The sequence below is a fragment of the Marmota flaviventris genome, chromosome 4, assembly GCF_047511675.1.
Source record: "Marmota flaviventris isolate mMarFla1 chromosome 4, mMarFla1.hap1, whole genome shotgun sequence".
NCBI classification, from domain to species: Eukaryota; Metazoa; Chordata; class Mammalia; order Rodentia; family Sciuridae; genus Marmota; species Marmota flaviventris.
Window position 1 is genome coordinate 167,493,626 of NC_092501.1, and position 14,711 is coordinate 167,508,336.

At 34.9% G+C, this 14,711-nt stretch overlaps 1 long non-coding RNA gene across 1 annotated transcript; it reads left to right on the forward strand.

The window, feature by feature from the left end:
- Positions 1–2,013: 2,013 nt before the first annotated feature.
- LOC139705392 (uncharacterized) lies at positions 2,014–13,222 on the forward strand. Its single transcript, XR_011707259.1, has 3 exons — positions 2,014–2,133; positions 2,578–2,701; positions 13,142–13,222. It is a non-coding gene; the product is annotated as an uncharacterized lncRNA (long non-coding RNA).
- The last annotated feature ends 1,489 nt before the right edge of the window (positions 13,223–14,711 follow it).

Below are 14,711 nucleotides of genomic sequence, written 5' to 3' on the forward strand. Positions count from 1 at the left end.
TGTGCCTCTTCCCACCTGTCTCAGGCTGCTGCAGCCCTTGGCCTGGTGGAGTGCAGGGAGGGGGTCTCCTGGACTCCATTTCTCCTCTCCTGAGATTCCACTACTCATGGTGCCACAGCCAGACCTAGTTACAGCAGTGGGAACAGATTTTATTCAGTAATGGCTGAGGGTGGAAGAAGGCACTGACATTCACCAGGGAGCTGGGAGAGGCCCCGCCTCTGAGCTGTGAGCAGCTTGGGGCTGGGGCACCTGCACGTGGCCAAAGGGGCGTGGTCAAGAAGGGGCAGGGCCTTGCCACCATCTTTAATGCTACCTCCCTGAGAGTGAGGAGAGCTGGCTTCCCACTCAGGACCAACCCGCGAGAGCCCCAGTTCACTGGAGTGTTGGGTCACTCCACAGAGAGGGGCAGAGCTCCCTTCTCAGAGCAGATTGAGAGAGAGACACCCAGGTTGGGGACCCTCGTGGGTCATGCCTCCAGGGACTCCCAGAGATTCCTTCTCCTCAGAGAAGCCTCAGGGGACTCTTGGCTTAGAGACTTCGTGAGTCATGGCTCTAGGAATGCCTGGGGTTTCATTGTCCTCAGAGCAGCCTAAGGGGGACACCTGTCTTGGGGATCCTCGTGTGGCATGTTTCTAGGGTTTCCTGAGGGAGATACCAGGGTTGGGAACCCTCACAGGTCATGTCTCTAAGTAGGCCTGGGGTTCCCTTCTCCTCAGAGCCATCTGGAGGAGACTCCAGTGTGGGGACTCTCTTGGGTCACGTCTCTAGTGACGCCCGGGGTTCCTTTCTTTTCAGAGTTGTCTGAGGAAGACTCCTGGTGTGGGGAGTCTTGTGGTTCGTGTCTCTAGGGACACCTGGTGTTCCATTCTCCTCAGAGCAGCCTGAGGGAGATGCCTGGTGTGGGGCAGCTCTATTTTGTATTATAGAGATAGGGTTTCACTGAGTTGCTTTGTGCCTTGCTTTTGTTGAGACTGGTTTTGAACTCAAGATCCTTCTGCCTCAGTCTTCCGAGCCGCTTAGGTTTAAATATATTACTTCTAACAAAGCCAGAATTTATTAAAAATACATCCCCTGTATTTTTAATAATGAACCACATTTTTTCTTTAATCTTTGCTTAGTTTTGTCCAATTTTTTTTTTTAGTTGTAGAAGGGCACAATACATTTATTTTATTTATTTTTATGTGGTGCTGAGGATCAAACCCAGTGCCTCACACATGCTAGGCAAGCACTCTACCACTGAGCTACCACTGCCACACATTTTTATTTTGGTGGAGAGTTTAATTAGCAAAAAGCCACCCCTCCAGGACCCTCTTGCTAAGGGACCCTCGTGGGTCCTGCCTCTTCTCCAGACCCCACCCATATTCTTTGGCCCTGCCTGTCCTCCTGAACCACCTTCCCCCTCCTTCCTACCCTGCCTCTCTACATCCTACTCATGTTCTAGGGCCTGTCCCTCCCTCAGGTCTCACCCATCTGCCAGGCCCTGCCCCCTTGTAGCTCATTATCCCTCTCCTTCAGACCCTGTTTCTCCTCCAGATTTTTCCCTTCTTCCTGTCCTGCCCCTCCTCCAGACCTCACCCTCCTCCTCTTTTTAATTTTTTTTAATTGCACGTGGACACAATGCCTTTATTTTGTTTATTTATTTTTATGTGGTGCTAATGTTTGAACCCAGTGCCTCACACATGCTAGGCAAGCCCTCTACCACGGAGCCATAACTCCAGCCCAATCATCTTCCTCTTTAAGACCCTGCCTCTTCTCCAGACCCCACCCATCTTCCAGGCCCCCTCCTCCTCCTGACATTCCCTCCACCTCCTCCAGACTCTGTTCCTTCTAGTCTAGGATGAGCAGCTCCCTGGCTGCTGTGCTAATTGGCAGTATATTTGTAATGGTGCACAAATAACGTCCGTTGTGTAAACACTGACATCCTGCATTGGATGAATTATCTTGACTGAATCAGAATGCGATATACCATAAAATAACTTTAGAAATGTCACTTTTCTCTTTTTTAATTTTCTCTGTAGATCATGAACATTTGAAATAAAATCAGAATTTGTTAAAGGGCAGATGACAGTCAGCCTTGAGCCCTGATGATCCCAGGATCCCATCCAGTGGGGGAACTCTAAGTACCAGTCCAAGGTTTTGTATGCTAATTGATTCATTTTCTTATTTCAGAGTTATTTTGTAATGTAATTCCCCATGGCCTCCAGGTCTCCAGTTCTGTGCAGTAGGTGTTTCTAATTCAATTTTTGATTAATATTCTTTCAGTTTTCTATAGAAATTTTAAAATATTTTTTTTAGTTGTCAGTGGATCTTTTTATTTTATTTTGTTTATTTATATGTGGTGCTGAGGATTGAACCCAGGGCCTGACACATGCCAGGCAAATGCTCTGCCTTTGCACCACATTCTAGCCCTTTATAGAATTTTTAATTCTGTGGACTTCTATTTTTTTATAAGGAATATTTTAAAAATTACTTTTACCTTACTTTGTTTTTGATTGAGAGAATTTGCTTGCTTGAGAGAATTGTATTGTTTGGAAATGCTCATAATCAAATGATTTTAATTAATTTCCACTTATTAAGGTATCTTTGGAGACTGGATGTGCAGCTCAGTAGCAGAGCATTTGCCTGGCATGTGGGAGGCCATAGAGTCCATCCCAGCACCACACACACAGAAGATGTCTTTGACAGGACTCAAGCATGAGAGGTATGCTTTAAAAAGATCATGTATTGGGGCTGGGGTTGTGGCTCAGTGGTAGAGCACTCACCTAGAACATGGGAGGACCTGGGTTCGATCCTCGGTACCACATAAAAATAAGTAAATAAAACAAAGGTATTGTGTCCAACTACAACTAAAAATAAAGATTTTTTTTTTAAAAAAGGTCATGTATTTCCACATACATACATATACCACAGTGCCTCTTCCAAATTCATATGAAATTATTCTAAGAAAATTTCAAATCAATTTTAAAAGAGAAGAGGGATGATATTTTTAATGTCAACTATTGATATTTCATGATATTTAAAACCACTATAGATGAAATTTCCTGAGATGCAAATCATTACAAAATATAAGAGACAAGTCAGTAGCTACTTTTTTGCAATTCAGATACATTTACTAAAAATAAGCTTTTTTTAAAAAAAGATATTTTTCTTCTTTAAAATTTAGAAAGCATGTCCATATGTCCTATTAAAGTTCTACATTCATCAGAAAGTTTTCTTATTCCTTGCATACAAAGGGATGGGCCTTCTAATGAGCACAGTACTTTATGTTGTTAGGAATTCTTGTGGGAGAACTCTTTGTTTTGCCTCTGTTCAAAATATCATTTAAAAATGTATCAGTTTGCTTTTGATTTCAGAAATTTGACTTTCTTTTAAAATTATGTATTTATTATTATTTAGAGTTATTATATGTGGGAAATGCCATGATTACATTTTATCCTAATGTTATCCTAATGTTGTGTTAATAATTTCCTAAGCTAGATTATGTTCATTTTTCTTATCAACAGTCAATAAAGCCTTTTTGTTGTTTTGATGGTATGCTTAATGTGAACATGCTTTATGATGTGACACCACTGTTCACGATGGTGTAGGTATGCAATACACTATAAAGAGAGTATTTTGATTCTGAGAGTCTCAAGTGTTTTAGGTCCAACATGTTTCCTTAAGAGGAATAATTATTCATTTTCTATTTGATTACACAAATTCTTCTTTTTTTTTCCTTTTGTGGTTCTGGGGCTTCCTGCATGCTAGGAAATCTTTCTACCACTGATCTACATCCCCAGCCCCATAGATCCTTTAGTTATCATTAGCTTCATGATGAGCTAGTGACAATAAGATTACTTAGAATTTCAACTAGATTTATACTCATGCAAGAGTTTGGGCATCCATAGCTCCCTGTGATTTCTAAAAGGTAGAGTTTCCCACAACACAGCAGCATCTAATATCACTCCGGGACTGATCTGACACCTCTGCTTCTCTTGGCTCACCACTTCCTGTAGAGGTCTTGGAGGAAATGGATATTCTTTGACTATTTGTCCCAGTGACAAATATTTGATTATATTGCTGCTAAAATATATGCATAGAAATAAAATAGAGACATTTTTTATAAAGTCACTCTTTCAGGAAAGTTAAATCATGAGTTGAAATAAAATCTCCAAAATTTCATTTTTTCCTCTGTAGTGATCACGTTTTAAGAAGGAAAACCTAGAACCTAGTGACAGCATAAAAATATAATAAGTTAACATATGTTATTACTTCAACATGAAATATGTAAAAGGGGCATATACTTTGAATTTTTTTTAAAAAAATTTTTAGTTGTAGTTGGACACAATGCCTTCATTTTCATTTATTTATTTTTATGTGGTGCTGAGGCTCAAACCTAGCACCTCACACATGCTAGGTGAGTTCTCTATCACTGAGCTACAACCCCAGCCCACATACTTTGAATTTTATATAATATCTGAATTTTGGTCCTTACTACTAATATCCACAGTATAGCATCTAAAAGTAATAAAATATGTGCCCTGTGGCCTATAAATGTCATATGATAGCCATACTATAGCATCTAAAACTAATATAATGGCTGCCCTGTAGCCTTTGACTTTAGTATAATATCAGTACTTTGTCCTCTGAAACTAACAGAAAAGCTGTCCTGTCGCCTTTTAATACTAATTTTATCCATATGTAGCATCATTATAGTCTCCATGTAGCCTTTTATTCTAATATTATATTCATACTGTAGACTCTAAAATAAATAAAATAGCTTCCTTTTTGCCTTCAAGAGTAATATGATATGCTCTATGGTACCTAGAAAATATTATAATAGCTTCCCTGTGGTCTTTAATACTAATAATATCCATGCTATAGTACCTAATACTAATAGGTGCCTGTTGTGTTTAATATTAAAGATGTCCATACTATACCTTCCAAAAACTAATATAATAGCTGCTCTGTGACCTGTAATATTAACATAATATCCATACTGTAGCATCTAAAACTGGCATAATAGCTGCCTTGTAGCCTTTAATATTGAGATAAAAATGGTGGCCTCTGAAATTAATGTAATAGCTTCAAGTGATGTTTTAATACTGATAGTGCATACATACTATAGCACCAAAAACTGATAATACAGCAGCCTTGTAGAATTTCATAGTAATATAATAACTATAACAGAATATAAAACTTTAATATTAATAAAATATCTATACTGTTGATCTAAATCTGATGAAATGGCTGCCTGTAATCTATAATAACCATAAAATATCCATACCAAAGCTTCTAAAACTAGAATAATAGTGCCCTGTGGCCTTTAATGTTAATAGGTATTCATACTACAGTATTTAAAGCTGATACAATAGCTGAATTGTGGTCTTCCATATCAATGCAATGTCAATATTATAGCATATTGAACTAATTTAGTAGCTTCCCTATGACATTTATATGCCAATATAATATCTAACCTGTTCACTTTAATACTAACATATTTGTACTGTAGCCTCTGAAACTGATATAATAGCTAATTTATATCTAAAACTAATATAGTAGCTGCCCTGTAACTTTAAACCTATTACAATTTTTATAGTATAACATCAAAATTAATATAATAGCTTCCCAGTGGCTTTTATATTAATATGATATCTGTGCTACAGTATATCCAATACTAATAAAATAGTGGCACTGTGGCTTTAAATACCAATATGATATCCATGCTACTGCAACTCAAACTAACATAATAGATGATTTGTGTCTTTTAATCTTACTATAATATCCATATAATAGCATATATTACATAATAGATGATTTCTGGCTTTAAATATTAATATTATATCCATAATATAGCATCTTAAATTAATATTACATATGTCTGTGTCCTTAGGACAAATATTATATCCATACTGTTGGATTTAAAACTAGTATAATAGATACCTTGTGGACTTTAATACTAATATTATATCCATACTGTAGCTCCTCAACTTAATATAGTAGCTGCCTGGGCCCTTTAATATGATATGTAATATGATAAACATATTGTGCTCTTTAAAACTAAAGTAATAACTGCTCTGTGGCCTTTAGTGCTAATATAATATACCACGAAAAACTAATGTAATAACTTCCTTGTGTCCTTTAATATTGATAGTATAGCATTCAAAACTAATATGATAGCTGCCCTCTAGACTTTAATATCATAATATTCATACTTTGACCTCTAAATTTAATACAATAGCTGTCTTGTGGCCTTTATTACTGGCTTTTTATTCATACTATAGCATGGAAAACTGATTAAATAACTGTTCTGTGGCCTTTAATATTAATATGATTTCCATATTATAGCAAAAATGTTACATAATATATATATATATATATATATATATATATGTTATATATATATATATATATATATATATATATGTTACATAATATATATATATATATAATGTTACATCATTCCTATAACCTGTGAAGCCAATTTAATAAGTTTCTTATGAAATTTAATATTCATTTAATATCCATATTATAAATATAAAACTGATAAATACGTGCTTCATATAAAACTGGTAAATAGGTCCTATAGTATTAATATGATATTGTATCACCTTAAACTAATATAATATCAGCTTTGTGGCCATTAAACTAATATGATATTTATAGGATAGTGTTAAAATCAATATACTTCCATGTTGACTTTAATGCTAACATGATATCCATACTTGAGTATCTAGTAGTACATAATTATTGACCTGAAGTGTTTAATTCTAATATGATATTCATATTGGAACATGTGAAACTGATGCAATAGTTGTACTGTGGCCTTTGATATTTATATGATATCCATCCTATAGTATCCAAAGCTAATAAAATATATTAGCTACCCTGTGGCCTTTAATATTAGTATAATATCCATACTGCAGCATTTAAAATAATAGATGCACTGTGGCCTTAATACCAAATAATTGGTTTGGATATGCTCATGTGTGAGACAATTTAAGGAAGTTTAAAGGTGAAATGATGGGTTATGAGAGCCTTAACCCAAATTAGTAATCCTCTGAAGGAATTAACTGAGTGGTAACTGCAGGCTGATAATGTGTAGCTGGAGGAGGTGGGTCATTGAGGCTGTGCCTTTGGGGTACATATTTGGTGAGCTGAGCTTAGGTTCTCTGCTTCCTGATCACCACTTTCCTTCACCACATTCTTCTGCCCCACCTTAAGCCCCAAGGAATAGAGTTGGCCATCTATTGGCTGAGATCTCTGAAACTGTGAGCCCCTAAATGAACTTTTCCTCCTTTAAAATTGTTCTTGTCAGGTCCTTTGGTCAAAGCAGTGAAAAAGATGACTGAAATAATAACATACATGACATAGATCTAAAACAAATACAATAGTTGCCCTGATGCCTTTAATACTAATATGATATTAAGAGTGTAACATCCAAAACTGATATATAATAGTTTCCCTGTGACATTTAATGTTAATATAATATTCATGCCATAACATCCAAAACTAACATTAGAGCCTCCCTATAGCCTTTTATACTAAAGTAATATCCATATTATAACATTTCAATCTAATATAATATCTTCCCTGTGGCCCTTAAATACATAATATTGCATCTAAAATTGATATAATAGGTGCTCTGTATCCTTTAATATCAATAGATATCCTTATTATAGCATCTTAACTTGATATAATAGTTGCTCTTTGGTCTTAATATTTATATGATACCCATAGTAGCATCTAAAACTGATAAAATATTAGCCCTGTGGCTCTTATAGGTAATATGATACCCAAACTATAACTCCTAAAACTAATCTAATAGCTAGACTGTGGCATTTAACATTAATAATTTATCCATATTATGCACTCTAAAACTAATAAAATAGCCTTCTTGTCATTTTAAGTGAAATATCCATATGATAGCAATAAACCTTATAATATAGCATATCCATATGATAGCATATAAAGTTAACATAATAGCTGACCTCTGGCATTTAATAGTAATCTCTTGGGCTGGGGATGTGGCTCAAGTGGTAATGCACTAACCTGGCACTGGGCTCAATCCTCAGCACCACATATTATTTTATAAAGATGTTGTGTCCACTGAAAACTGAAAAATAAATAATAAATATTAAAAATTCTCTCTCTTCTCTCTCTCTCTCTCTCTCTCTCTCTCTCTCTCTCTCTCTCTCTCTCTCTCCCTCTCTCCCTCTCTCTCTCTCTCTCTCCCCTCTCTCTCCTCTCTTTCCTTCTCTCTTTAAAAAAATAGTAATCTGTTATCCAAAGTATAGTACCTAAACTAATATAATTCCTTATATTAATAAGATAGTCATCACATAGCATATAAAACTAATATAATAACTGAACTTTGGAGCTTTAATATTAATGTAATATGTATACTACAACATCTCAAAGTACTGAAAGAGCATCCTTGTGCATCCTGTGCATTTGCCATTAATATTTTATCCATACTGTGGCCTGTTAATGGAATATTATAGCTCTTTATGGCTGTTCATATTAATATCCATTCAATAGCATCTAATGCTAATATAATAGATGCCCTATGGCCTTTAATACTAATTCAGTATCAATACTGTGACCCCTAATACTAAAATAATAATTCTCCTGTGGCCTTTTAATATTACATAAAGTTCATTTATAGCAAATATATGAATATAATTCCTGCCCTATGGCGTTTAGTACTAATATGATATCCATATCATAGCATCTATTAATGATCTAAAAGCAGTCCTCTTACCTTTGTACTGTTATGATATTCATATTATAGCATCTAAACTAATATAATTGTTCTCTTATGACCTTTAATTCCTATATATTTACCATAGCATCTAAATATAATATAACATCTTTGTAGCTTTTAATACTAATGTAATGTTCTTACAATTACATCTAAAAGTGATATAATAGCTACCACGTGGTCTTTAATACTGATATTATATTCATGTTAGATCATTAAAAACTGATAGAGTAGCTTCCCTGTGGCTTTATTAGTAATATGACATTCTTATTACAGCATGTAAAATTGATATGATAGCTGCCTTTAATATTTATATGATATCCATTATATAGTGTCCAAAGCTGATATAATATCTGCAATGTGCATTTCATAGGTAATATGACATCCTTTCTAAAGCATTTAAGAACATCATAAGCCAGGCTCAGTGGCACATGCCTGTAATCCCAGTGGTTTGGGAGGCTGAGACAGGAGAATTGTGAGTTCAAATCCAGCCTCAGCCACTGTGAGGCATTAAGCAACTCAGTGAGACCCTGTCTCTAAACAAACTACAAAATAGGGCTGATGATGTTGCTCAGTGGTCAAGTGCCCCTGAGTTCAATCCCTGATAAATAAATAAATAAGTAAGTAAGTAAATAAATAAAATATAATAGCTGCATAATGGTATTTAATACTATTATTATATCTATATTATAGTATTGAAAATGAATATTATAGCTTCTCTGTGGCCTTTTGTATTAATGTAACCATAGCATTGCATTGAAAACGGATATAATAGCAGCCCTGTGGCTTTTAATTCTATTGTGATATACATGTGGCATCTAAAACTGATATAAGAGCTGTCTTATTGCCTTTAATACTCATATAATATCTGTATTGTAACATCTGAAAATAATTTAAAAAAACTACACAGTCGTGTTTTATGCTAATATGATATCCCTAGTGTAGAATCCTTACTAAAACAATAGGTGCCTTATAGCCTCTAATACTATTATTATATTCATAGTGTGCCTTCTGAAATTGATTTAATAGCTGCACTGTCACTTTTAATATTTCTATGATATTCATACTATTGATCTAAAAGTAATATCTATTCTGTGAACTTTGATGCTAATATGATATCATACTATAGCATTCAAAACTAATATACTGGCAGTCCATTGTTGATTAAAATTAATATATTATTCACATTGTATAATCTAAAGCTAAAGCAATTGCTGCCCTGTGGTCTTTAATACTATTATAATACCCATACTATAGCATCTAAAGCTAATATAATAGCTATACTGTGGCCTTTAATATTACTGTGATATCCTAGTATGGCATCTAAAACTAAATACAACTACCTTTTTGCCTTTAATGGATATAACATTAATATTGTAGCATCTATGTTTTTTTTTTATTAATGTAACATTCATATTTAACATAAAAAATTAATAACTTCCCTGAGGCCTTTAATACTAATATATGTACTATAGCATCTAAAAATAATAAAAGTAATCAAATACGTGTTCTAGTGCCCTTTATATTAATATGATGTTGATATTATACCATGTAAGCATGACATAATAGCTTCCCTATGGTCTTTAATAATAATGTGATATTCAGGGGCTGGGGTTGTAGCTCAGTAGTAGACTGTTTGCCTAGCATGTGTGAGGTGCTGGATTCATTCCTCAACACCACATATAAATAAATAAATAAAGTGCATCAAAACCTAAAAATATTAAAAAAATAATAATGTGATATCCATACTATAGCATGTAAAACAAATGTAATAGCTGTGTTGTCCTTAATATACTGTCTATATTATAGATTCTAAAACTAATATGATAGATGCCCTGTGGTCTTTAATATAAATGAACTATTCATACTATACCATATATATATATATGTCCTATGGCCTTTAATACTAATGTGATAACCATATTTTGCATCTATTACAAATATAGTAGCTGCCACATGGCCTTTAATAGTAATATGATATCTGTAGGAGCTGGATTTATACCTCAGTGGTAGAGCATTTGCCTTGCACATGTGAGGCACTGGGTTTGATTCTCAGCACCACATAAGATAATAAAATAAAATAAAGATATTGTGTCCATCTTAAAAAAAAGAACACCTTTTAATTTGTTCAGAGTCAAATTAAATGTGTGAGTCAAACTGGAGCTTAGGAAGGTGTGATTGTTAAAACATCATGACCACTAAAGAGATGCTAAATACTTTGCCCAGAGACAATAGGAAAGAAGACTTGAGTGCATCTCAGAAATTGGCAAAACCACCCCAGTTTCAGGCTCAAAGATTTAATTATTCTTTTTTTTTTTTTGGTACCAGAAATTGAACCCAGAGGTACTTAACCACTGAGTCACATCCTCAGCCTTTTTAAATATTTTATTTAGAGACAGGATCTCACTGAGTTGCTCAGGGCCTTGCTAAATTGCTGAGGCTGACTTTGAACTTGCAATCCTCTTGCCTCAGCCTACTAAGCTGCTGGGATTACAGTCAGGCACCATCTTGCCTTGCTCAAAGTTTTAAAAATAAAAATTCCTTTGAGAAGAGATCAGTGAGGCACCATGATTGAAGAGAGGGGCCTAAGAGGTTATTTCACCATGTTTAGCTGCCCAGGCACTCAGAGGTTGCTGTAGTCATGGTTTTAGGAGGTTTGTCTACTGCTTGAGATGGTGGCAGATCTTGGTATCAACTACATGGTGCTGGTTTTTTAGGTTTGCAAGACATTGGCATTAGGGGGTCATGGAGGCTCCCACTGTGATTTCAAAGGAAAACCTGGGAGGTCGGGAAAAATGTATTAGAGTTGGAATACCAGCAGACAGCCCCTGAGAGGATGAAGGAAACTATAGTGGGGACTTCTGAGACTAAGAGATGCTAGTAACATGGATCATTTTCCAAGGAAACCCATAGGAATTGAACAAACACAAGTCAAGCTAGGCCATGTGGACCGCTATTAACAAAGGAGTGGAGATGCACAAGTCCTTTGGAGAGAACATCACAATGTTATTTGCCCCAAATATGCTTGATGTGGAACTACAGATCTTGTTTGCCCAGCTGGATTTTGGTCTTGTTTTGGTCCCATCTCTTCTTTCTATGTCCCTATTTATCACTTGTAGAATGGAAATGTTTAATCCATGCCATTATATATTGGATTATATAGCTTGCTTTGATTTTTGTGGGGTCTCATGCTGAGATTTCCTTAAGTTTCAGAAGAGGTTTTGGACTTAGACTTTTAGGGAATACTGGAACTGTTAAGAACATGTGGACTCCTGGATATGAACTCAATGTATTTTGCATCATGAGATGGACATGAACTTTTGGGGGCCAAGGGCAGAATGTTATGGTTTAGATATGAAGTGTTACTCTAAAACTCGTGTGTGAGAAAAGGCAAGAAAGATTTAAAGGTGAAATTATTTGGTTATGAGAGCCTTAACCTAGTGAGTGCATTAATCCACTGATAGTGTTTAACTGGATGGTAACTGTAGGAAGGTAGTGTGTAGCTGGAGAAGGTGGGTCACTGGGGGCATTTCTTTGGAGTATATATTTGTCTCTGGTGAGCATAACTCTCTATCTGCTTCCTCTTTGCCATGTTCTGATTTGCTTCCTACCTCTGTATCATTTGGTCAAGAGCTGTGGAGTTGGTCTTCTATGGACTGAGACATGGAAAATATAAGTGTCAAATATAATTTTCATTCTCTAAAAATTGTTCTTGTCAGGAATTTTAGACACAATGGCAAAAAAGCTTACTAAAACAATACTGTACTATCTAGAAATAATAATGGCCCTTTGGCCTCTTATATCAATAATATAGCATCTAAAATTAATAGTTACCCTGCGGTGTTTAATTACATTATAATATAAATAGTATAGCATCCAAAACTAATATAATACCTTCAATGGCTTTTAATACTACTATGGTATCCATAATATTGCAACTAAAACTAATATTATAGCTTCCCTGTGGCCTTTAATATTAATGTAATATCAATAATGTGGTCACAGGGTAGCTATTATATTAGCTTTATAGATAACTGTATGGATATTAATATTAAATGTAAGGAAAATAAAGAGAGACAGAGAAGATGCAGAGTCAGAATGACAGAATGGCAGAATGGTCAAGCTGCCAGCTTTATTTATATCAATAGGTTGCATTTGGTCATTGGCATCAGTAATGTACTATTGTTTATTGTGTCATTTGGCAGGTTATAGAGTTAGCAACGTTATGCAGCTTATTCCTCAGTTACATTCTACAGTTACAATATGCAATGTTAGAAGCTTTGTGTAGCTATCAAGAAAGTTTATTATTTACAGTTACTGTTAGGTGGGCAGGTTCCGGAGCATGGGAGCTTGGTGAAACATTTTTATTGTATAACAAGAGTGTTTCTTTATTCCCAGGAGCTGTGTGCCTGCGATCAAGGTCAAAGCCGATAAGACTCTAGCACAAAGCCTTCTAATGCAGGGCATTGCTACAGCAGGTAGGCATCCCGTGTCTTTGCACAGAAGTTTTCCTAGCATCCAGGCATTCCTCGTTTGGCACAGAAACTTCCTAGTCACCAAGCATGCCACATTCATGAAGCCATCAGAGACCCCAGTCCCAAACACAGAACCCTTATGGGCCACAGGGAAGCTTTAAGGCCAAAGGAAAGCTGTTATATCAGTTTTACATGCTATAATGTGGATATAATATTAGTTTTAAAACTGAAGAGCTGCCTGTGACCTTTTAATACAAACATGTCATCCATGCTATGAAATTGTAATGGATATAATATCTCCCCTGTGAACTTCATAACTAATATGGTATCCATATTATGGCATCAAAAACTGACATAGTAGCTAAAATGTGTGATTTAGTATTATATCCATACTGTGGACTTAAAACTAATAACATACCTTTCCTGTGGCCTTTCATATTAATACAATGTCCATATTATAGCATCTAAAACTAATATAATAGCTGTCCTGTGGCTTTTAGTACTAATATGATATCCATATTATAACATTTGCCAAGGTCCCTTAATATTAATGTGATATTGATAAACTAACACCTAAAACTAATAAAATATTTGCCCTTGGGCTTTAATACTTTTTAAAATTTAATATATTTAAATATATATATTAAATATATATATTCATATATGCCATCTAAAAATAATATATTAGCTTCCCTATAGCCTTAAATATTAATACAATATTCATACTGTGACATATAAAACTAAAACTAATATAATAGCTACACTGAATTTTTTAAAAATATTGTTTTAGTTGTATATGGAAACAATACCTTTTTTTTTTTTTAATGTGGTGCTGAGGATTGAACTCAGTGCCTCACATGTGCTAGGCAGGCACTCTACAAATGAGCCACAACCCCAGCCCAACTACCCTGTGACTTTTAATAATAATATAACATCCATAGAGTAACCCATAAAACTAATATTGTAAATTCCCTGTATATTATATTAATATAATCATTATATTATCACTATATTATTATTAATTATTAATATGACATCCTTGATATAGTATCCTTGATATAGTAAACTGAAGATCTCTTCTATGGCCTTTACTATAGCTATTATAAGGGCTGGGGATGTGGCTCAAGTGGCATAAGGACTGGGGATGTGGCTCAAGTGGTAGCGCTCTTGCCTGGCATGCGTGCGGCCCAGGTTCGATCCTCAGCACCACATACAAACAAAGATGTTGTGTCTGCCAATAACTAAAACATAAATATTAAAATTCTCTCTCTCTCTCTCTCTTTAAAAAAAAGTGGCATAATAGTTTTCTTGCAGCCTTTAATACTATACTAACATGATATCCATACTCTACCATCTAAATATAACAAAATAGCTTCCCTGGAGTCTTTAATAATAATGTAATATAGTACTACAGCATCTAAAACAAATAGAATAGCTGCCATGTGGCCTTAAGTACTATCTTATTCATATTATTAGATAATACTGACAAAATA